Here is a 26759-nt window from a genome sequence, read left to right on the forward strand (position 1 = left end):
GGTGCAAACAGAGAGGTCAAAGTGTGTGACTTGCAGGTGGTTTGTCAAGTCCAACACATGTGAAGCACACTCTGTTTTGAATAATGTTTTGTGGTAAATGTGGTTGAAAAAGGTATAGAGTGCTTATAAGGTGTCTGGTTCATATGAAGTACTCTCTTTACTAAATTAATTTTCCACAGTATAAACAAGTGTATGCATAAAACCTATGCCTGAAGCAAGGAGAGTAAGGTTTGAAGTTACAGCTCATACAAGCCAGTATTACATTCACATTTTTAAATCTCGTTCATTTCCTGGTCACAGCACTAATGTCACCCCTTTGGTTCTATTCTCTCTTCTCTAAGCAGTATTGGAACCAGTGTTTATAGCATGGCAGAGTTTCCAAAAGAACACAACTTTTAGGGTCAGTCATTATTGCATCTCTTTAGATCAGGTGAATAAGGTTTATCCATGCAGCCCTTACTAGATCTCAGTTATACTGAAATCATATAATAGATCAAATCCAGGTCATGTGCAAATATTTGTAAACCTTCTTCTCCGAATTAACATAGACCCTGAGTACCACAAACTTTAGAGTCAGTTGCCAGTGTGCTAGTGGGCAAGAGGTATGAGGTTTACATGCATAGTTCTTAGTACCAGGCTTTTGTTACACTCACCCCCTAAACCTCAGTTACATCCGGGTCACTGCACCAAAAAAAATAAATAAATAATAATAATAATTATATATATATATATGTATATATATATATACATACATACATGCATACATACATACACACACACACACATTTATATATATATATATATATATATATATATATATATATATATATATATATATATATATATATATATATATATATATATAAATGTATGTATGTATGTATATATATATATATATATATATATATATATATATATATATATATATATATATATATATATATGTATGTATGTATGTATATATATATATATATATATATATATATATATATATATATATATATATATATATATATATATATATATATATATATTTATTTTATATATATATTTTACACACAGGGGTAAAATAAGTGTGGGCTTCAATCAAATCAATCAATCAATCAATCAATCAATTAGTTCAATAGAGTCTGGCTGCAAACTTGCACTCTCAGGCAACTGTGTTTCCTCTGCAGGTGATGTCATTTACAATCGACGCCTGTGCCCGCTTGCATGAAAGTCCTTCAGTCATGTAACTTAAGGGTGTCCCTGAGGGGGAAAAATTCCTGATGTAAGGTATTTCATTAAGATCGTTGCAACAAACGCCTTATCTGTCACCCTTACCTAAGTGCTTTTTTCTAAGTGTTTTACTGTGATTTCTGGCAACACACGACGATGGGTGCCGCACTTGCAATAGTTACGTAAACAGATCGTGACAAACCACGAATGCTTGCCTTACAACAGCTCTGCGGTAAACATCGCCTGTGCCATTTTCTGTCTGTTAAGCGAGTCAAGACACCCTTATCGAGTCAATTTCGACATTAGGACCTATAAAACTGGGCTGGGATCATGTAGAGACTCTTGAAGCTGCACTGAAACTACGATTTCATATGGATGCACTCCTGCCCAGACATGCTAACTTATCAACACATATATATATATATTAGTTTATTTATTAAATAGGTTTATTACATTTTTTATCTACAGTCCTGTAAGTCTTTTATCGAAAACATTTTTATTTTTGTGCGAATGGTAGAATTTTGAGTCATTTGTTTAAGGGAGCTGCTTAGGTCCCTTAAATATTTTAAAAGAAAATGATTTTTACTAAGGGGAAATACTTAATAAAACCCTTAAATTCCTTTAGGTGATATTTTTTACAATTTTTTTCTTCTTGCGACCCAACTTTTACTAAGGGAACCCTTAACTTTAAACTGAGTGATTTTTGGTTAAGGACTTTCATGCAAACGAGCCCTGCACTTTCCTGCCACATCACTTGCATCGACATCTATATTCTTGTTTGCAATCATCCTGGGACCTGCTGAATAAAGATTAGTTCCCAAGTCATGAATCAGTGCTGTAAGTCTATAATGTGTATCCATTAGTTGTAATATTACAACTCCTTGAAATGTTTAAAATAAAAACTAAAATTCTGTGTCTACTTAGACCTGATAGTTCATATAAATAAAAAATAAGTTTTGCTGGTATAAATGTTAATAGTAGCCTGCTTTGGTAAATTTACAATAAACCGTTATAATCATAATGAATACACAAACTGCTTATGTTTTCGAGTGGGTCGGGGATGGGGGATCTGTCATGGTATACAACTTAAGTACTTAAAATTATTTGACAGCATCATCATTGGCAACCCAAACAAACTGGAAACTTACTTTCAGCTTATTTGTGTCAATTGCAAGTGACTTGCTAGGAGAGTGCAGGTGTCGATTGTAAATGACTTACTTAGTTACTTGCAGAGGTAAGGTGAGGGCCTAAAAGTGCAAGCCTGGGAGTGCTAGCCTGAAAGTGCAAGTGCAAATCTGCAGCCAGACCCTTCTCAATCAACCAATCAATCAATCAATCAATCAATCAATCAATCAATCAATCAATCAATCAATCAATCAATCAATCAATCAATCAATCAATCAATCAATCAATCAGTTTATCTGTCTGTCATACATAGTTTATAGCTTAGAGTATACATTTTTGAAATACATGTCATGTGGACTGACCAACATTAATAAAACAAAACCTGAATAAAGAAAAAAAGCAAAACTTCATAAAGAGAAACACAAAATAAAATGTAAAAAAAATAATAAAATCTTCAAATAAAATAGTAAATAATAAAAAACAAGTCTGATTATGTTAAAAAAAAACTACCTTATTGTTTAATATTATTTAACATGCAAGGATAAAAAATAAAAATCCTTTTAAATATAAGACAAACAAACAATATATTGACAGGCAGATAGTTAATTCATGTGCAGCTATGATAGTGTGTAAACACATTTAGGAGAAAGGAAAAGACGAACGGCATCATTCTGAGGCTGCTCATTGCTTTCCGTCCACTCCCTTAGACCTCTTTTATTATGCACTTTGAGTTTCTTGCCTTCCATTCAAACACTGCTGATTGCGTCGTGATTACCAATGATTTCTTTGAGCCCTTCGTAGCAACAATCACGATGGAGACGGGCACATTTTAATGAAAACAGGCAATAAGAGAGAAATGCGGGTAATGCCACATTTTTATTTTTTTTGCCATGCATGAATAAATCACTTCATATAATAAAAGAGCAGTGAAGAACACCGTTTTAATCTGTTAAAATGTTTTGATGATTATAGGTTTGGATTGAGTGGAGAAATAAATCAGAATTTGCTTTCAACAATAGCAGAAATACACAAAAGTACTAGAATTGTTTTGATTTAAAGATATAGTTCACCAAATACATCTACATGTCTGGTTCTTTTGTAAAGCTCAGTCATCATGGCTGTCTCGAAGAATGCAAAATAAATCACTGTAATGAATCCACTTCCATAGAACCTTGATCATTCACTCTTTTTCCTTCAGCTTAGTCCCTTATTCATCAAGAAATGTACCACCAACTATTCCAGCATATGTTTAAACCATTGAATGACCTCCCAGTACTGGGAAACACCCATACACTTTAGCATCCATGCACACACTCATACACCGAGGCCAATTTTGTTTACTCAATTGACCTATTCAGCTTATTCTTCACGTATGAGTGGGTGCAGCCTTTTTGGCTTAAGACTTACAGTCTTATTTACTTCAATTTACTTTTAGACATTAAAAACAGTTTGTTAGAAATGTAATTAATATATAATATAACTATAATAATTTTTCATCAAAAGATGAATGGATGAACGGATGAACATACGAACGAACGAGCGAGCGAGCTAATATCAATAAAAGACAAACTAAAACAAAACTAAAATAAACAAACTCACAAAAAACACTCAAAACATAACAAAATACAAGTCAACACAAAAAAGAAAGCTACAAAGAATATCAAAACATCCTAAAAAGAAAGTCACAAGACTCCAAATGCAACAAAACCCAAGCAAAAACAAAACAAAAGCAATGAAAACAAGAAAATCAAAACATAAGATAACTAACCAAAACAGAAAACACAGAAACAAGCAAAACTAACAAGGAACACCTAAAGCAAACAAAAATACTGAAATTAAAACAAAACACAGCAAAATGGTACAAATCACAACAAAGAAATATAAATAACGAAACATCAAAACCAAAATGCAAATCCTATATAAATTAAATATAAAACAAATAAATCAAATGAAAAAAAACAACAAAAAAAAAACAACAACAACAACAAGCTAAAAACTATAAAACAAAAGGGAGAGACATTCATTGATTTATTCATTTTCTTTTCAGCTTGGTCCCTTTATTAATCTGGGGTTGGCACACATTAACCACACTGCAACCTATCACTGGGAAACAACCATACACACTCATTCACTACAGCCAATTTAGCTTACCCAATTCCCCTACAGCGCATGTGTTTGGACTGTGGGAGAAACCGGAGCACCCGGAGGAAACCCACGCCAACACGAAGAGAACATGCAAACACCACACAGAAATCCCAACTGACCCAGCTGAGGCTTGAACCAGCGACCTTATTGGTGTGAGGCGATTGTACTACCCACTGCGCTACTGTGAGGCCCCTTATATATTCATTCATTTTCCCTTCGGCTTAGTCCCTTAATTAATCCGAGGTCGCCACAGCAGGATGAACTGCCAATTTACCCAGCGGATGCCCTGCCAGCCGCAACCCATCTCTGGGAAACACCCATACACACTCATACACAATGGACAATTTAGCCTACTCAATTCACCTGTACCGCATGTCTTTGGACTGTGGAGGAAACCCGCAGGAAGAACATGCAAACTCCACACAAAAACGCCAACTGTACTGACCCTACTGTACCCAAGTTTGATTGCCAGTACTGCACTGCATCGGTTGGTCCCACATTCATTTCAAAGGAGCGCAACCCTGTACTAAAACGGCAGCTCTGTTGACACATTCCTTTCAATAGAAAGAATAGTGTAAGCAACATCTAATGTAAATATCTATGATAAAAAACAAGCATTTTAAACACGCTTAACATCATTGTAATAAATGCAGTAAATGTAAATGATGAATCTGGGATAGTTTGACTAAAACAATAGGAGATTAGGACCCAAACTGGACCCTGTGTACTGATGACCAACAAAGCACAAGTATCCACATCCACATTGTGTTCCAGCTTTCAGCTCGTGTGTTTGTCTTCAGCAAGTTTCCTGCAATTTGAGTGTCAGTGCTGTGAATGCCGGACTGACACCTGGAGATGCCATAATGAAAAGCCACATCAATCCCGGTGACGCAGAGCGGAGCTGCACTGATTGGACATGCCGCTCTTTCTGCCGCCCAAACAAAAGCAGAAAGACAGCACAGTTAATTTAGCCACTGAATCCCATCTGGGGGCACAGGAATGAATGAGACGACTTTTTCTTCTTCTTCATGGTCTCTGAATCTTATTTGAAATTCCTTGCACCATCTAATCTCCTTTCTTGTTGCCGTTTTCTATCCAGCTCTGGATTTCTACCAAACTCTGTTGCAACAATGCGACAATCCTTTACCAGTGAGAATTTCAGAAATGACCATTTGAATTCATTACAAGTAAATATGAATTAAAATAACAATAACGAACAATAAAACGAGCAAAATTAAGTCAAAGGCTAAACAATGTAAATATATAGGGGGGAATGTGATATAGAATCCAACCCCTGAATCAAGGTTATTATAGTAAACGAAAACGAACGAACAAAATGAAAACTAAAATGTAAAATGATTGTCGTTAACTGAACTAAAAATAACGAGTTAAAAAAAAAAAAAACTAGAACTAACTGAAACTGTATTGTGTACATACAGAACAAACCTCCTTCGTTCTTGTAATTGTGAATGTTTAATACATAATCTTACTGTACAGCTGCGTTCACAGCAGACGCAGAACGCGCATCAAGCGCGAGTGATTTACATGTTAAGTCAATGCAAACGCGCGAATAGACATCCTGCGGCGCGATACGCGCAAATGACGCGGCGCGAGTGACGCAAATTGCGCGAATGGTGTGGGGCGAATTGAACGTTTTGCGCGTTTGACGCGCTTAATGAGCATTTCGCGCGAATCTCTCGAGTTCGTAAATCTGAACTTCAGCGTACATTCGCGCCACGTTAACCAGCCTTCATAAACAACAGTTCATCAAACTCGGCTTGGCTCAGTCAGAAGCACCGCTGAAAGCCTCCGTCATCCAGGTTCAGTTTCTGGAGGAGTTTATGAGGTCACAGAGCTGGATGCACCTCTGAAAGGATGTAGTGGACTCAGACACGACCCTAAACGTATCAACGCTGTTTTTCAGTCTTCATAAAGCACATAAACACCGTTATTTTCTTTATAAAATCCATGTTAGCCATTTAGCTATGAAGCTAGAGTCTTCGGGCAGACAGAAGCCCTGCCTAACACGCGAATCCGCGTCTGTTCTGAAGTGAATTTGACACGCAAATGAAGCGGGGTTTGACGCATGAATGAAGCGAGTAAACTCAAATGTTCACACGGCTATTTACGCGCGAATAGCACGATTTATCCGCGCGTTCCGCGTCTGGTCTGAACACAACATAAGCCTTTTAGAAGTAAATATAATTTGCGCTGCAGGTTTTTGACCCTTTCGCACTTCAGAGTCTGTAGTCCTGCTGCCAGATCAAGCCAGTTCTCCTCCAGTCATCCTCACTGTTGCTCCCGTGACAAAAACAACGAGTGGACATGACAGCAGCAGGGTGACACCATTAAATACGGACAATTAAAACTATTACTTTAACACATTTTGTGCCCAATAATGAGTTTTATTTCTGTATCGCGATCGCGAACAAATCATTTTAACTGGATCTTCTAAGTGAACCGGTTGAACTAGTTCACCAAATCGAACTGAATCATTTGAAACTATTCGCGTCTCCAGTAAGCACTTATCCACAAGCTACTTACTTTTTAACAAGCCTAAGACCCCCTCTGACCCTAAATAATCCAATATATACTCTTATTCATTTATTAGTACAGTAACGTTACATTAAAAAGCAGTAAACTGATAATACTGCGCATGCGTGATTCAGTGAACCAAACACAAGCAGTACAGCCAGCTGTGTGACTGAACTAAAATGAACTGCAGCACGGATGAACCGAGCGCTTAAATGAGAGCATCTGATGAAAAACGTAAGTTTATGCCATAACCGTAAATCGTAATGGAATTTAAATAAGGGAATCATATTAACATATTACATACTTCAAATCTAAAATGCTTTAGCAATACTGTAAATCCCATGCCAATTACTTACAATAAACAAATAAATAAAATATGTATTCAGCAGTTATTAATAGCTAAGAAACATCAACTTATCTTAATTTAAAGTGTGTGTTTGTGTTGGAATGTCACAAGCTATGTTTCCATCCAAAAATGCGAATGAACTTTATGCGCAAAACTGAATTATCGCATAAAAGACGTACGAATAAAGCTGTGTTTCAAAATTTTCACTTCCTGATTAACTGGTGCCAAATATTGACAGAAAACTGAATTTGCTGCAGAAGGAGAAGCTGCATCAATCCTTTCTTCGTCTAATAAATGACTTACACCTCAGAAGGCAATCCTAACACGCAGTGAACGCGTGGTGGCAGACGCGGAGCAGAGATATTCTTGATTCTAGAGGTCATTAATAATATAATAACACTAATACTTAAACGGTAAGGCATTTTAGAATGACCAAATCAACAGTTCAGATGGTTTACAGTGTGCTCAGCCTGCTGGTTTGTCCATTTACACACATTTCCATCAGCACATGATCTCTTATCACAAAATCACATGACCTTTTTTAAATGTGCATGCTGAAGTTTGTGCGGTAAAAGTGTTTCCATCGTAGTTTATGCGCATCTTTTCTTATCGAATAAAAAGTTTATCCTACTAAGTTAAACGTGTACGTTTTTTTGCGCATTTTCAACATTTATGCGGATCATGGCATATTCATCAGCCGTTTTTTTATGGGCATATCCAAAATGCGCATAAAAATAGGTGGATGGAAACATAGCTACAGCAGTTAGCTACACTCAAACCAAAAAAAGTCAAAATTAATAAATACATCACTGTAAGGAAGAAGCCATTAAGGCTTATTAGGGTTTAGACCATCAAACGAGTTCATGCTGCTTTACACTCAAATTCAAATGAAGACCGAAATCCAGAAATCCACTCATGAATCTCGGCATCCGCATAAACACATGTGCAATGATTATACACAAATATCCTCACTTTGATTCCCCCTCTGCTCCATTAAAGCGGCTAGCATATCAAATGCTAAAGCATGATGCATACAAAGATGAAAAACGCACACATCCACGGCCTCATGAGATCGGCTTGCCAGGAGCAACAGTCGGAGCAGAATCAATTATTTACCCCTAACAGCAAATATCTCTCTGATAGAACAGAGACAGCAGTGCTGGTGTGAATTATTGAAACGCGTTCGCTCAGATGATGTCACATTGGAGAGGAGAACCTGACGATTACTGTCCTCAACACGAGTGTAAAACACACTCCGTATCGTGAACTAAAACTAATGATGCACGAGTGGCGGTGAACGGAATCAGGTCAGAATGTGACGTAGACTTAAAAACAAGGCTGGAAAAAATATTAAAATATAAACAGCTCAAATAAAAATAGCATGGGGTTTGGAAAAGTGCACATTTTCCTGAATTTCACAAATGTTTTCAGACGTTTACATGATGACTGGGTGCTTAAAATCTAAATATAAAATTAGCATATGTTTTTGGAGAGTTTTATATACAGACTGTTCATATGCCATGTCATTTTTATATCATCCATTCAATTTCCTTCAGGTTAGTTCCTTTACTAATCAGTGGTCCCCAAAGCAGAATGAACCGTCAACTTATCCAGCATATGTTTTTCCAATGTGGATGCCCTTCCAGATGCAACCCAATACTGGAAAACACCCATACTCTCTCATATTCACACTCATTTATGCCGAGTTCAGACTGCATGATTTTCAAAGTATTCGTGTCACAGATGATTTCACACTGCATGACTATCAGGGCTGCTTTGTTTACACTGCAAGATGGATTGGCGTCAGGGGCTTTCACATTGCATGACTTTACATAAGGAAGAATCGCAGACTACTTCATCCAAATGACGTCTCGCAGCCAAAAACACGTCGTATATCTTTTTTATTAACTACATAACAAGAAAGAAGCCTTTAATGGGGTAGAAAATGTACATATTTGCTCACCTGGGTTTGAAGGGAATCAGCAATTTCTCCTCAACTTTCTTTTTTAACTTTCTGTATAAAACGTCAAACAGACACGGGTGCTCCTGTCAAACCTCCACTAGTTTTTCTTTTTGGGTCCAAATAAATTGACAATGAGCGCTTTGTACTTCTCCCTCAACCTCTCCACGGCCAGCAGGTACACACACACACAAGCGGATGCTGCTCTCTCATTGGCTGTAGGCGATCGCCGATGTTATTTTCAGTCAAAACTCATTTCACACGGCATGATTTGAATCATCACGGCGATTCTCTCAGATGGCGTCTTTGATAGTTCATCCTATGTGATTGTTACTCACGTGCACCTATTTCCCTGTGATTTCAGGCATTTGTCTGTGATTTCTCAAAACCTGTCACCGAGTCAAAATCGGGGCTAAAATCATGCAGTCTGAACTAGGCATTAGTTCATCCATTCCCCTATAACAGAATCCAATTCCCTATTTTTCAATACTTAAAAAAGCAAAGGTGGATTCTGACATGCCCTTAATGTGTTTTCGCCCTGTGCTTTTCACTTTGCGCCTGGATCGTCAAAATAGAGCCCTAAGTGTGTAAAAGAATAACTAAACAAACAAACAAAAAAACTGTTAAACATTTTTTTTTTATTTCTTTTAGTCAACCATTGTTGTTTTAGTTGTCAATTGAATAAACAATGAACAATATACGAGTAAGATGATTTTACACATTTTTTTTTTCTTTTTGTAGTTAAGCTATTATAATGAAATCATAATTTCAATTGCAGTATCGTTTCGAAAATCTTTGCATTATCAGACCCCTAATTTGCCATTATCTGGGTTTTTGTACCCCTACCACTTCCCCTTCCCATTGGCCCTTGCAACCGAGGGTGAAGGGAAAGGGCTTCAAAATTTACCCTTAAGAATTAGGACAGCACTACAGCACCTACACACGTCATCATAGGTCATTGCCATCTCTTGCTTCATATGAGATCAGACGATCGTGACTGCTGTAGTTATTTCAATTGTGTAATTTATTGGAATTTTTCTACAGGATATTCATCAATGTTTATATACCAAAAATAACATTAACATTATAGCAGACACTGTACAAACACAGGTTATCATATGTCATTGCGATCTCTTGCTTCATATGAGATTAGACGATCGTGACTGCTGTAGTTATTTCAGTTGTGTTATTTATTGGTATTTATCTTCAGGGAATCACTAAAGACATATAATATGTTATCATAATGATTTAATGTGGCAATAAGATCATAACTATACTGTGCGTTTACACATTGGCCATATTCATCAATGTAAATACACCAAAAACAACGTTAACAATATAGCAGACACTGTACAAAGCTCATTCCCAACCACTAGACATTACTGACAGGGTATTCTAGGGTCATCGTGTGACAGATTATTGTGGGACTGCTTTACAGAAATTATGATAATAGATTAAAGATCGCAAAATTTAGCGGTTTTTATTTTAGCTTTTTTTTTAAGCATGACGGTAAAACATGGACGCGGTTAGGAATATAATAAAACATGTGCTAGTTTGTTGTAAAAATTCAAAATTATGACAAAAAATACAAATTTGTGGATCTCCTCTGGATGCAGTGATTTTGCCGTTGTGGCTGGTGTATTCTGGAAAATTTTCTTACCCTTTGGTTTTGAGTGTGGTCCTTAAAATTTTTTATTCAAAGGGGTATTTACCCCATCCCTCTTAGCCCTATGCCTTCAAGCTAAAGAGAATTCAGACACCCCTACCCCTTGACGTGAACAAGCAAACTAAGGAGTAGGGGAAAGGGGAAGGGCTAAGGGGTAGAATTGAAATTGTGTCTTAAAGTGTTTACACTTGACATAGTTTTAGAATTGTGTAAAAAAAAAAAAAAAGGCAAGGTAAGGTAACATACTTAACTTTAAAAAAGTCAATCTGAAACTACCTTTAAATAAACCAGCACTGAACGTGCAAAAAAAAAAACAAACAAACAAACAAAAAACCTTTACAGCTTAAAAGGAGCAAGCAAGGAGTAGTTGAAGCATTACAACATATTGTGGCATTATCAAGTATAAGACCACCTAAAATTAAACAAAAAAATTGATCTGAAACTACTTTTTAATTAACCAACTTTAAATGTGCAACACAAAAGCTGTAAAACAGCTGGATAATGTTGAGCCATTAAGCTAGCAGGAAGAAATCGTAGCATTTCATATACCATCTATTAGTAGCATTAGCAAATATAAGACGGACTAAAATTAAACTAAAACAATAAATCTGTAAACACTTTAAAATAACCAACACTAAAGGGGCAACAAAAAAAGTCCACAACTGTAAAACAACAAATATAAATAAAAATAAATTGTTGAGACAACAAAGTTAACTTTAAAAAAAGTCAATCTGAAACTACCTTTAAATAAACCAGCACTGAACGTGCAAAAAAAAAAAAAACAAACAAAAAAAAAACCTTTACAGCTTAAAAGGAGCAAGCAAGGAGTAGTTGTAGCATTACCATGTATCATAGCATTAGCAAGTATAACACTAACTAAAAGAAAACTAAAAAAGTAAATATGAAACTACTTTTAAAATAATCAACTTTGAATATGTAGCAGGAAAGTCCAGAGCTGATTAAACTTGAGCCATCAAGCTAGCCGGAAGGAGTAGTAGCAATTGAACGTATCTTAGCTAGCAGGAAGAAGTAGTAGCATTTCAAATAACCACAAAGTGTAGCATTAGCAAGTATAAGACTCAGGCTGCATTCGAAATCACCTTCTACTCAGTAGGTACTGCATTGGAATTTAAATTCACAACTCGACGGTTAGAGAAGGATTCAATACCGTATGAGTCTGAGTAGTATGCATGGAATGTACTACATCTGCCGTTTTGTCATGATCACGTGACTTACCCGCGACGCATACTGTGAGCAGTGTGAATGGAACTCGGATGTACTACATCCTCCATTTTGTCAAGATCACGTGACCTACCCTCATCAGTTGCGTCGATTCACGCCGGAAGTAATAAGTCATTGGGGTACTTCTCGCATACTGTTTTTTGAATTCTATGAATTCAGATATACTATTTGGCTCACATGCTGTTTTTGGCATACTATATAGTAAGTATGTGATTTCAGCCTTACTTTTTTAGCCTACTTTTAGTTAATCTACAACTACTTTTAAAATAACCAACTTTGAATGTGCAACAAAAAAAGTTCATAGCTGATAAGCATTGAGGCATCAAGCTAGCAGGAAGGAGAAGTAGCATTTAAATTAACCACATATTGTATTATTAGCAGGTATAAAACTTACTTTTTAGCAAACTTTTAGCTATTCTGAAACTACTTTTAAAAAACCAACGTTGAATGTGCAGAAAAAAAGTCCAAAGCTAAAAAAATGTTGAGCCATCAAGCTAGCAGGGAGGGCCAGTTGTTGTAACATTATCATTAAAGCTGTTTTCCAGTCAAACAAACCAACTCAAAGCGGCACCAGGAATACATTACAACTCTCAGCAGGAGTTTCAAAGCACTTTTCAAACCTGAACTTCCAGTGACAACCAGTTATTTATTTTCCCCGCTAGCTTGAGTTCTTTAATCTGGGCCTTCTTTCTTTGTTCAAGACCACAAAAAAAAAAAAAAGCCCAAAAACAAAGTTACAAGTGAACCAGCCGAGTCTTGATTTGCAGAGCTACAGTTCTATTTAAAGAGCAATCTCTACCTCCGGGCCAATCACATCCAGTATCATCTGCTATCATTGCTAGCAGTCGAGCGAACACTGCTTTGGTGGCTAGCGAGCAGTCATGAAGGAAAGCCATTCGGGGTCATTGGGAAATTGTCGACTGAGAGATTGAGAAACTCAGCCTAACTACAGCAGTGCTGACACCGGTACAACAGAAGTCAATTACTTTTCCCTCAGCGACAGATTGCCTTCACTTTTTCCCAGCGCAAACACCACAGGTTTCCGGATGTAACTGATTAGCTGTCTGCACTACACATTTACAATGTAAACCTCAAAGAAGGTACACAAGATGATGAGAAAACATGCTATGTTTTAGAATAACTACACATTTGGCCATGAAACAGCTTGATGATGTAGTTGGCCAGGTCCGCTACATAGTTGAGGATTGCTTACACCTCGCCTACCCTAAACCCAACCATCACAGTAGCATGGGCATTACCTTAGTGGGCAGTACAAGGTCCACCACATAGTTGATGATTGCCTAAATCTCCCCTACCCTAAACCCAACTGCCACATTAGCATGGGCGTTACCTTAGTGGGTGGTACAAGGACCGCTACATAGTTAATTATCGCATACACCTCCCCCTACCCTAAACCCAACCGTCACAGTAGCATGGGTGTTACTTTAGTGGGCGTTACAAGATCTGCTACATAGTTGACAATCGCCTACACCTCCTCCCTACCCTAAACTCAACCATTACAGTAGCATGGTTGTTACCTTAGTGGGTAGTAGTTGACTATTGCTTACACTACCCACTATCCTACACTCAACCGTCACAGTAGTATGGGTGTTACCTTAATGGGCGGTACTTGACAATTGCCTACTCCTCCCCCTACCCTTAACCCAACCATCACAGTAGCATGGACGTTACTTTAGTAGGTGGTCATTGAAGATCGCCTACACATCCCCCTACCATAAACCCAACCATCACAGTAGCATGGGCGTTACTTTAGTGGCCGTTAGTTGACGATCCCCTACACCTCCAGCAACCCTAAACCCAAGTGTCAAGCAGCGGTCACGTTGGGCTTTTCCTCCGATAGACTTCCATTCATACGTACGCAAATGCGTCAGACCGGAAACGCAGGGTCATGCATTAAGTTTCGCAGTAAACTGTGGTGCAAAGTTCAAGCTTGGTGAACTCTGACCTGCAAAATCGCATCACTTGACTGCGTGAGACCAACCGAGGATCAAAACATGACCTCTCTGGACAGAAATTTAAAACATGGAGCCATCGCTCGCTTTTTTAATGCTTAAAAATCTTGTTTATTTGTGCCACAAGAAAGAATTTCACATTATCAAACTATAGTGTGACCGCAGCTTCACAGTAGCATGGGCATTACCTTAGTAGGCAGTAGTTGACGATCCCCTACACCTCCCCCTAACCTAAACCCAAGTATCACAGTAGCATGGGCGGTATCCTAGTGGGCTGTAGTTGACGTTCGCCTACACCTCCCCTTACCTTAAACCCAACCATCACAATAGCATTGGCACTACCTTAGTGGGCGGTAGTTGACGTTCGCATACCTCCCTCCTACCCTAAACCCAACCATTACAGTATCATGGATGTTACCTTAGTGGGCGGTGGTTGACTATTGCTTACACCTCCCCCTACCCTAAACCCAACCGTCACAGTAGCATGGACGTTACCTTAGTGGGCGGAAGTTGACAATAGCCTACACCTCCCGCTACCCTTAACTCAACTGTCACAGTAGCATGGACATTACCTAGTGGGCCGTGCAAGATCCAATATGTAGTTGATGATCGCCCACACCTCCCCCTGCCCTAAACCCAACCGTCACAGTAGCATGGGCGTTACCTCAGTGGGCGGTAGTTGGCGTTTGCCTACACCTCCCCTTACCCCAGGGCTGTCCAAACTTGGTCCTAGAGGGCCAGTATCCTGCATAGTTTAGCTCCAACTTGCTTCAACACACCTGACTGGAAGTTTCTAGAATACCTAGAAAGAGCTTGATTAGCTCATTCAGGTGTTTTTAATTGGGGTTGGAACTAAAATATGTAGTACACTGGCCCTCCAGGATTGAATTTGGACATTCCTGCAATACCCTAAACCCAATTGTCACAGTAACATGGGCATTACCTTAGTGGGCGGTACAAGGGCCAATATGTAGTCCAACATTCAAAAGAGACACATAAAAGTTTGGAAGAGAAAGTAAACGGTGACCACATTTTCATATTTGTCTGAATTAAACGATAATACAATACTTAATAATGAGCCATTTGACACAAAGCTAAAGCTTATAGTTAGACTGATGAACATATTACTTTTCTGAGTGATTTATTTAAATTAATATAATAAGACATTGCCATTCAGCGCTCTAAATGTGACTGTGAATCAAACAGCTGTCTTTATTTCGGTGCTTTTATTAAAGAGATGTTTCACTCAGAAATGAAAACATTCTGTCATCATTTACTCAGCCTGAAGACATGGAGTTTATGAGAGACGTACAGTAGCTGCGCTTCATTCATGAATAAACTGTTTCCGAGTCCCAGTTCACAAAAGCGATCTGAATAATTCATCGAAGAATCTGGCTGATCCTGTTCTCCACTTTGACTCTTGTCACAGCAGTTTATCGCAGACTGAGGGATATTATCGGTTCGTAATGAATTATGAAATTTCAGACTTCCTCCTCCCCTACAGCTATGAAATGTGAGAATATGAGCCACAGAGTCATGTTTATAGTATCATACTTGTATGATAAGTTGTACTACTTTTATTTAACTGTTAGACACTATTGAGTGTTTCTTTTTTTCTCTTAAATTTACAGTGATTGTTTTTAAAAAGATCAAATATTATGTAGGGTATTCATATTATTACAGTATTTGAATTCCTTGGTCAAGATTACAAGATTTTTTTTTCCCCTTTTGGCTGAGAATTTTTGTCATACACTACCTGACAAAAGTATTGTTGTCAGTTTTAAGAGCAACAAATAATAACTTGACTTTTAGTTGATCATTTGGAAAAGTGTCAAAATGTCGAATTTTCCGATGAATCATCTGTTGAACTGCATCCCAATCATCACTAATACTGCAGAAGACCTACTGGAACCCACATAGAGCCAAGATTCTTTTAGAAATCAGTCAAGTTTGGTGAAGGAAACATCATGGTTTGGGGTTACATTCAGTATGGGGGCGTGCGAGAGATCTGCAGAGTGGATGGCAACATCAACAGCCTGAGGTATCAAGACATTTGTACTGCCCATTACATTCCAAACCACAGGAGAGGGACAATTCTTCAGCAGGTAAGTGCTCCTTCTCATACTTTAAAGTTTCTGAAAGCAAAGAAGGTCAAGATGCTCCAGGATTGGCCAGCCCAGTCACCAGACATGAACATTATTGAGCATGTCTGGGGTAAGATGAAGGAGGAGGCATTAAAATTGAATACAAAGATTTCTTTGCCTCTTCAGCTCACTTTATTAATGAGCTGTGTGAGTCATTGCAGATATGTCATATAAACAAATGTATCTATCTATCTATCTATCTATCTATCTATCTATCTATCTATCTATCTATCTATCTATCTATCTATCTATCTATCCATCCATCCATCCATCCATCCATCCATCCATCCATCCATCCATCCATCCATCCATCCATCCATCCATCCATCCATCCATCCATCCATCCATCCATCCATCCATCTATCTATTTAATACCAGTGGTCTGATTTAAGAAATTTGCATTTTATAAAAGTGAAAAACTCCAAAATAAATTTAAATGTATTTATTAATGACTATGGTTCAAATGATGATTTAAAATGGTTCAATTAAGTCTATATTTTAAACATCAATATACATAAACCATCAGGCCCACCAGGGGCCGGTTGTACCAGCAGTGCGTAAGCTAAAATGTAGCCTAGTTGTGACTTAAAGCGACACTAAGTAATATCTTACACATTACTAAACATTTTTGTGTTGCACCACTGAACTTGGATTAAACGTAATGCTACATTGCAAACTAAATATTTACAGCGGTCTGGATATAACGATGGAAAAGAGATGACGGAGAGATTAGTTTACATTTACATACAGTTTGTAGCTTGTAAATTAATTTAAATTCAAAATTATACATTAGTGTTAAAAAATTACAAATGGTGGAAAAACATTCTGTAATGATAAAGCTACATGGGTCTCCACTTTTGCTATGGCCTCTTATTTGTTTTAACAAACTAATCCCTCAGGTTTTTTCAAACTTTTACCAAAACTTTCCTCCTTTCCCACAATGCAATTTCTAGCCAAGAATGATTGGTCATCTGGTTCCCCCTATGGTTCTCAAATGAAACGCGGCACCATGTGAACTGTTCACCCACATCTCACAGTTCCGCCAGCCGAAATCATGTCGCGCGCACCCAAAGCGATCCTCAGCAAACACAGCTATGATGTCACATTCACCGCGTGCACTGAGTAAATAACAAAAAGCTTATTGGCTATTGCATGTTGGTCTAATTTGTACTTGTAAAACCACAAATTACATTAGGACTAGAGAAATAAAGAACTACAACACCACGAAAACCAAGCAACAGCAACAAAAATATAATTTAAAGAAGCATTAGATGTAGCATTACATGGACATCAGAAAATAAGTCCTGTGCAAAAATATTTAAGACTAGAACAATGAATTTAAGACATTTTAAGGCCTAAAGTTTACATTTTTAAGACTTTTTGAGACCCCACGGAAACCCTGATAAACCAACACAATCTCACGGCAATTCGTAACTTTTTCATTTAGTGGCTAATTCGTATGAATTCGTACGATCTAATTCGTACAATTTAGTACGATTTGCCTATCCCCCAATGACGGTTGGGGTTAGGGGTGGGGTTAGGTGCCACGCCTCCTTTTTAAAATCGTATAATTTCGTACGACTGAAATCGTACGAATTCGTACGAATTAGCCACTAAACTGGCAAAACGTAAAATACTTACGTTTTCTCGTGAGATCAGGCTGGATAAACATATGCAAAACCCACTTAGTCAAAAATCTCATCAAAATGACAGTACAAGCAGCACACAAAACATTCAGTGAACGCAAAACACTCAGCAGATCTATTGGGAAGCAAGGTTTTATGTGACCTTCAAAACTGCTTGGTTTTGTCACATGGCTGCTGTTCTCTTCTCCAATGCAGTCTTTTTGTCATGCTTGGTCAGGTCGCTCAGTTCATGCCCCGCGTGCCGAAAAGCCGAGGCCGAAGTGCAGTTTATTTAGCCATGCAGACAGAGAGGTGAAGAAGAGCCTCCTTCTCTTATCAGACATGGCCAGGCCTTTGCTACTCCAGCCCGCATTTAAATTGTGTGTCAGGCTCAATTGTCAATAAATCATGTAGGTGGACAGGCCGGAGTCATAGATGAGGATACGACTTAAATAACGGCAGCCTGAGGGAGAAAGTAGGACCTGCTGTTTGCCTGCCAAAACAGACAGGTAAATAAAAATAATATTGAGGTAATGTGTGAATGACATGCATCCGCCGCCCAAAGGGAGGGAATAAATCACGTAACCTTGACCGAGGAATGCAAATATTGTGCATAACCTCACATACAATGCATTTGCCGATGGCTACGCAGCGAGATGGAATGTTTTTGCATCGTATTAAGTTCAATTTGTGACATTTGCTGTGGAAAAGTTAAGCAGCTCTTATCTCATGTTTGTGTAAATATTTAAAATTGCGAATCGCAATCTCTGAAATTTCTTCTCATGACTGCAAGATATAAAATATTTACAATGTTTATTTTGCTAGAGCCCATTGTTGTTCTTTGGGTGAAAGATTAATCCATAATTAATTAAAAGTAAATTGTTTAAGTAATCTTCAATCAAATCTTGACGGTTTACTTCTGCATTTGGAGAGGTGGTCAATGATGTGCCAAAAGAAAGCACCGCAACCTGCTTAATATTCAGTCTTGGTTGGAAGACTACACACATGAACAGCCAGAGGCCTATCATACACACTGTGCAATAAGGCGCAACACATGTTTGGTGCAATTTGTTGCTTTTTTCAGAGCAGCACTACTGTAATTTTCATGTTTTGCGCCATGTTGTTTCAACAGCAAATCCATTTGCGCCATTTTGTAAACACTTTTTTTTATTTTATTCATGACAATCTGCATCTGTATAACGTTATTATTATTATCAGTATTGTTTATTTCATGCATATTTATATTTGTTTTAATAAACACAAGTTTAGATTTGCCACCTGTGGGGTTTGGGGAAATCTGCATCACCATATGGGGCATAAGAAAAGGACCTGTGTTTGGTTGTGAGTCAGTTTTTTTGACCACACTTCATTATTATTGTTCATTTATTCCTTTGCTGGGGAATAGAACTGAACTTAGAGATAGTTTTGCAACAAATTTTGGAAAAAAAATAAAATACTGGAAAAAGCGGGAAAAAAACAAAATTAAATATGTGGGCTAATCAATAGTGGAGTGAGTTTCCACCGTTTCATTACTCCACCAAAGTAAAGAAGTAAAACAAAGAGTAAAAGTATACAGAAAGTAAAGAGGCTGAATGGCGGAGGCACATTCTTTATCCTTGCGCTGCAGATGCTCTGTTTAACTGTTTTCTAGTGCTAGAAAAGCTAGTGAAACATTTAGGTTTTACACTAGCAAAGTCCACCATAAATATAGCAATCGGCCAAGGCCAAACACAACTGACTCCTAAAGTGAATGGGAGATTAGACTCTGATTGGTTTAATGCAGGTTATGCTCAAAACACACCGATAACTTTTTTAGAGAAGAAGCACAGCCCTGTTAGACCTTAATTTTCTATCCTTAAAATAGCAAAAGTGGATTCGGAAACGCCCTTAATGCTTTAGCGCCATGGACTTTAGACTTAGCGCTTAGCTCGTTAAAACAGAGCACACATGTTTAGAGCAGGAGTCTTGAACTCAATTCCTTGGGGGCTGCAGCTCTGCATAGTTTAGCTCCAACCACCTCCAACTCACCACTGCTACTAATAGTCTCTAGTAGTCTTGAACACCTTGATTAGCTGTCAGCCAAAGACGTCTGCGGTTGGCATTAAAAGCAGTGTGGTGTATGGTAAAAGTTAGTCGAATTTAGCATCCTACAGCACAACACCACGTTTGCTATTGCAACCTGTCTTTTTTTGCCATTGGTATGTGTGGTTGAACCTGTGTGACGTCATGTGTGACATAGGTTGGCAATTCCCTTATACTGTGTGGTTAATGATATCAAAATATATGGTTCAGAGATAAAACTAGCAACCCGAAACGTTCATTAAACCATTACAGACAGTCTGTTTGCACTGTATAATCAGCGAATCCATTCATCTCATGCAATCTCACTGTCAGAAATCTCCCAGAGTCAAAGAATTCTCCAAAACATGCCATCCAGATACAGTGCGTGGCACAAAACACACACACATTAGAGGTTTCAGAGTGTTTCCACGAGATGCCAAGTCTCTCTAGTTGCTTAGAAACCAAGAATTAAAGCTCTGGCTCTGGATTTCTTTCTCTTAGCCCACACTCAGACACACCGCATGCAGAAATGTGTCCACTGCGGCACATTTGTGCTCCAGCTTTTCAACTTTTGACTGTTGATACTGGATCATATGGGGATTCTCTGTTTACTTGCATTGTTAGCGCTGCGCTAATGTTAAACGCATGCAGGGGGAAGGGCAAGAATGATCAGCTTGATATCTGTAAAGCAATTTCTTCAAGGCACAGTTCAACATTTGGTCGTTGGGGGCCACCGTATTCGTTCCTATTGCTCGTAATTAAGCACAGCGTGGTGATGCTAATGAGATTAGCAGCCCTGTTGCTATGGATACTGGACAAGAAGTGACTCTTTAGCCTTTGGTGCGGTTGATTTCTTCAGTTTCTCATCAGTTCTTCTCCCCCTCAACATAACGAGAGTGAGAGAGAGAGAGAGAGATAAACAAATGCAGATTGGTGTGAGTGTGTTTTTGGTGGTGTTGACAATGCTAATTCTGTTAGCCTGACTGCGTTAATGAGAGTCGTGACAATACTCAATTTAGAAACATCCACCATGGATGTTGTAGTAAACTTTTATAACAATTTATTCCAGTAATAATTAAACGACATCATGTGGTGTAGTTATTTAAATAAATATACAGTGGGGGAAGCAAGTATTGAACACGTTATGTTTTTTCCTGTGAATAATATTTCTAAAAGAGCTGTTGGCATGGAATTGAGGCAGATTTTTTTTTAAATTCAAATGATACAAACATAAAATAAGACAAAACTAAAAAAATCTGAACAATAGGTATATGTAATAAGAACAGAATGACACAAGGAGAAAGCGCTGAACTACAGAAATGTGTTTAATACATTATGTAAAAGGCTTTTTTGTTGATGGCAGCTCAAAGACGCCTCTCTTTTGGAGAATAAAGCTTTATACAATGCTCAGGTGTGAGTTTTCTCAAAAGTCTTGATCGTTCTGTGGGTTTTGTCTATCAGATCTGAGCTTTATTTTCTATTTTTTATTGGATTCAGATCAGGTGATTGGCTGGGCCATTCTACAGCTTGATTTTCCTTCTCTGAAAGCATTTGAGAGTTTACCTGTCATCAGTTAGGGTTTGATGCAACGCCTGCTTATTAGATAGTAAATTTTTGTATATGAATTAGCAACTAAACTGACAAAAGGTAAAATAGTTATGTTTCCTCGTGAGATCAGGTTTAATTGATTAGATATGTTTTTAAACATTATTTAAAATTGTGATTTAAAGTTTAATAATAATAAAAAAAAAAAAATATATATATATATATATATATATATATATATATATATATATATATATATATATATATATATTTTTTTTTTTTTTTTTTTTTAAAGTTTAATAAAATGAAATTTCAGTAATAAAAAGAAAAACATCAAATTTTTAGGAAGTGTTTTTATCTTAAATAGGTTAAACCTTAAATAGGTTGTTTTCAATCATGTGGTTGTGGGGATGTGCGAAATTCAGATGGAGGGGAGGAAGTAAAAACTGAATGGAAGACATAGAGGAAAGTCTGTATTTTTGAAATTTAAACCATATTTCTATTCAAACCATTTACATAGAGAATAAGCACATATGTTGAGCATGAGCCTTATATCATAAATAGTTTTACTGAATTAAAGTATATTTGCATGTCATCGATGCGGTACATACTAATTAAGTTACATAAAAAAAATACTATAGTAAATTATAGGGGTGTCAAAATTAATTGTTTCTTTGATACACCGCGATGTAGACGTGGATAATTCGGTGTCGGTTAAGTAATAATCATAACCGGTTATTATGTACTGATGTTATTTATCTCTATGACACCATAGCTTACTATGGTGTGAAAGGTAAGCGCGGATATTTCAGTCTGATCTTATGAGAAAACATAAGTATAGTAGTTATTATTTTTATTTTTTACAGTTTAGTAGCTATTTTGTTGAGTCATTTGAAATTGTACGATTTTAAAAAGGAGGCGTGGCACCTAACCCCACCCCTAAACCCATCCGTCACTGGGGAATGAGCAAGTCGTACTAAATTGTATGAATTATATCGTAAGCATTCATACGAATTAGCAGCTAAATCAAAAAGTTACGAATTGCCGTGAGATTGTGTTGGGTATTTATAACGCTCCAATACTACAATTTCTCTGCATGTGTGTTTGCTGGACAGTTTTTAACTGACACTTACAGCAGAAGCCCCTAATCACTGTCCCAACGTGAAATTTATTTTTGCAAGGGGGGAAAGTGCTCCACAATAATGACCATCTAGTTTTGTCGCAAGGGTTGCATTTCTTTTTTGTTTAGTAGATGGACTTACCATCAACAAACATGCACCGCTGTTGCGCATCTCGATGTTTACGTTACAGTTGTTGATTCTGCCGAAAAAGCCGGTAAAGACATGGATTATTGCAAAACAAGACAGAGATCTCATTTCTGCGATTGCATGGCAGTGTACGTTATGTTCTCCTATTTTGTATAACTGTGGTTGTGTTTGCATCTGATTTTCATATAACACCTTAACATGTAATACACGTGTCAGCGCCAATAGCCTAGTGGTACTGTGCACCGACATATAGCACTGACATGCTCACGGCAACCCAAGTACGATTCCCGGCTCAACGTCCTTTGCCGATCCTACCCCTCTCTCTACTCCCAATGCTTTCCTGTCTGAAATCTCTACTGTCCTATCATAATAAAGGTGAAAAACTTCTAAAAAATAATTATAAAAAAAACATACAATACACAGAGCTATATAATATATATAATAAATATAATATTATATAAGCCGATATATAATATTTAATGGTGCTGTCAAACGAATTATCAGTTAGTACACATGGATGTATTTAATAAATGCTTATAACATGCCGCCTTCAGTTTTTCAGCTAGTTTCTTGAACTAGCCTCTTTATAAGCCAAAACTAAGAAGTCTATAAAAGCTGTTCAGCCCTTTATAATTTTGACTGATTTAAACAACATAAAACAGAAACATTTTGATGTTCACTACTTGCCATCCATCTGAATTTTGCGCATAATCAATAACGTCATGTGAAAACAACCTATACAAAACAAACACAAACACGCTACATGCCTTATTAGCGAGATTTTAAAAAGCAAGATTTTCTTTAGCTTCTGTCGGGGTATTTTTTGAAACCTTGTCTTGAATAAAATATCAGTCCGTTAAATGAGTTTCAGTGTCAAACAACAACTCCAGCCCCTCAGCGAGACGCCAGGGAGCGTCTATCACTTCAAAACACAGCCCGCAGCACACGAAACCAAAGCAGCGGGAGCCTAGAATGAACGGAACATGCTAATTCCTGTTTCCTAACCACCATCCATTAAGCTTGCACCCATTAAGCGGCAGAACATGCTAAATTCATGGACATATTATCACATGTTTCCATAGTCACGCCTCTTCAATCACATCGTGTTGCGCTAATGCTGAGAGACCTGCTAAAAGAGGCTCTTCATCCACGCTAGTCAATTAGCGTAGCAAACACTGGAGCGACGAGGGCTGTCAGATCGCATGTGTGGAGAAGACACTGTGAAGAGATGCAGAAAGATACTGCGGCGGACGGTTTATGCATTCATAATGAAAGCAAATGGAGGGCCGATACGCCTCTTATTAGCAAGGGAGGGCTAATGTCATTAGCATTGTCGACAGTAAGTCTGTATGCATTTATCCTGAAGGAAGATAGAGGATGAAGAACAGTTTGAGCTCATCTGGTATCTTATGACTCATTTACTATAGTGAAACATACCATTAAAAATATTATAAAGGTAATATTGATATTTCAAAGCTAGCAAAACGCGTTTGTAAAATAATGTGTTAAATATTATGCTTTAAAATAAATAGTTTTATTAAGTAATTACTTATAAAATATTCAAGTAACCTGGCTACATCACATGACAATAATAAACTAATCAATTAAAATGTTTCATTAAATGTACTTTATTTTTTAATAATAATTAAAAATGAAATCATAATTATATTGTTATTTTTGATGTTTACGCCACATGACACTTGAAGAATCAGTTCACTATATATATATATATATATATATATATATATATATATATATATATATATATATATATATATATATGTGTGTGTGTGTGTGTGTGTGTGTGTGTGTGTGTGTGTGTGTGTGTGTGTGTGTGTGTATGTATGTATTTATATGTATGTATTTGGATTTGGATACATGTACAGTAACCCAAACTAACAAAGTAAGTACAAAGTATCAAATAAACAAACAAAACTATAAACACAAAAACAAACAAACGATAAATCTACAGTATATAAGAGAGTATCCAACTCAACGATATTTTCTCACGGTTTTACATGCTCGCTAGCCAGATAAACTGACCAAGAAGTTGAGTATGGCATCTTCTTATATACGTCAGACTCCGCCCATCAATTGGGACATACCATAAACAGTCATTTCAACCATGTTTTTAACATCATTTGACATAGCAAAATAAACATCACTTGCGCTGACGTGCTTTCCTAGGTGCACCATGATTTTTTTAGTTGTAGACCAGGCTTTAACACGCCTCGCAATTGGCTTGACTGGTCCCATTGGGAGGATAGGCTTTAAATTGGCACCCGATTCACCTAATGCGCATGTCTTTGGACTGTGGGGGAAACCAGAGCACCCTGAGGAAATCCAAGCCAACGCATGGAGAACATGCAAACTCCACACAGAAACGCTAACTGACCCAGCAGAGGCTCAAAGCAGCGACCTTCTGGCTATAAGACGATCATGCTAGCCACAACACCACGGTGACACCCATGTAGGTATTTCGTAACATCAAATTTTTACGAGGTAGTTCGTTAGCCCAATCCTCAACTCCCAACCAAAAATCAGTGCACACGAAATATAATTATTATTCAATTTAAAAAGAAAACATTACATTTTCTAAACATAAACCTTCAATTGTTAAAGTATCGTGATGCAAACCAAGAGTTTTAGCATGTGAAATTACAACCCAGTCTCACGAGGAAATGTAACCATTTTACATATTGTCAGAAAACTGTAAATTTTTTTTTATATTAAAATGTGCGCTTTTAAAAAGGAGGCATGCCTTTAAACTTAGCCCTCATTTGGGGTGTGCAAATCATACTAAAATGTAAGAATGGGATCGTACAAATTAATACGAATTAACCACAAAATCCAAAAGTTACGAATTGCAGTGAGATTGCGTTAAGATGTGAAAAGTGCAGTGAAAAGGGGCGGGATAAACCAAAATAACATGACGCTGATTAAATGAGCAATTGTTCCATATTTAAAATTTCGTATTTGATATTTTTGTTTCATTTTAATCTTTGGAATACAAAAACTTGTTGCACAAACTTTCAATTCAGTCAAGGCAAAAAGTGCAGCTTTTACTAACTGCTACTGTCACCGACTCGGTCCCAGTCATTCCCCTCGCTGGCCAGCAGAGGTCACCATCACCGGACTATTGACATTACGTCATCCACTTACACTGATTGCCGACACACCTGAAGCACATCCAGTAATCACTCTCCACACACATATAAGCAGCGCACACACACAGCCTCATTGTGAAGTCTTGTTCTGCCCCAGCTAACACTACTAAGGGGTCTCAGCCTTGCATGCTTTCCCGTTGTGATCCTGCTTTGTTTTCTGACCCAGTCTTACCTGCCTTGTACTCAAGCCTGAATCCCGACTTTGATTCTAACCGTCTGCCTTTGAACTCTAGCCTGCATACCGACTCTGATACTAGCCGCCTGCGCCTGACCCATGCCTGCATACTCATCCTGTGTTTACCAGCTGCCATCCCAACGACTACATGCTACTGTTTGATGTAAGTTTGCGCACGCACAACATCTGTGTGCTTTTGTTTATTAAACTGTTTAATAAAAATACTGCAAATGGACTTCTGTGTCAGCCACTTCGTACCAGCTACATTGAGTGTACACATGTTTATTAAGAAGGTATTATCAAGCATAATCATTTGTTATGGATACTTTGGAATTCATTCACATGCAAAAGTTGCTGCACAAGCCTCGGTTTGACACATTTTCATAAGTTTAAATGACAGACTATGAGGCAACAATGTTTTTTTCAAGAAATTGTTTTCAAACATTATTATTTATTATGGATATTTAAAAAACAAAGCAATAAAACATTTATGTTTGTTCACAGCACTGTCACATGGTGTAACTAAAGTAATACATTGAAATAATAAATATGTACTTATTGAAT

General features: G+C 37.4%; 1 protein-coding gene across 3 annotated transcripts in view; it reads right to left on the bottom strand.

Moving 5' to 3' along the window:
- grm7 (glutamate metabotropic receptor 7) overlaps positions 1-26759 on the bottom strand; it is a 367182-nt gene that overhangs the window by 74453 nt on the left and 265970 nt on the right.

This window comes from Danio rerio, chromosome 22 (assembly GCF_052040795.2).
Source record: "Danio rerio strain M-AB ecotype USA chromosome 22, GRCz13ab, whole genome shotgun sequence".
Classification (NCBI taxonomy): domain Eukaryota; kingdom Metazoa; phylum Chordata; class Actinopteri; order Cypriniformes; family Danionidae; genus Danio; species Danio rerio.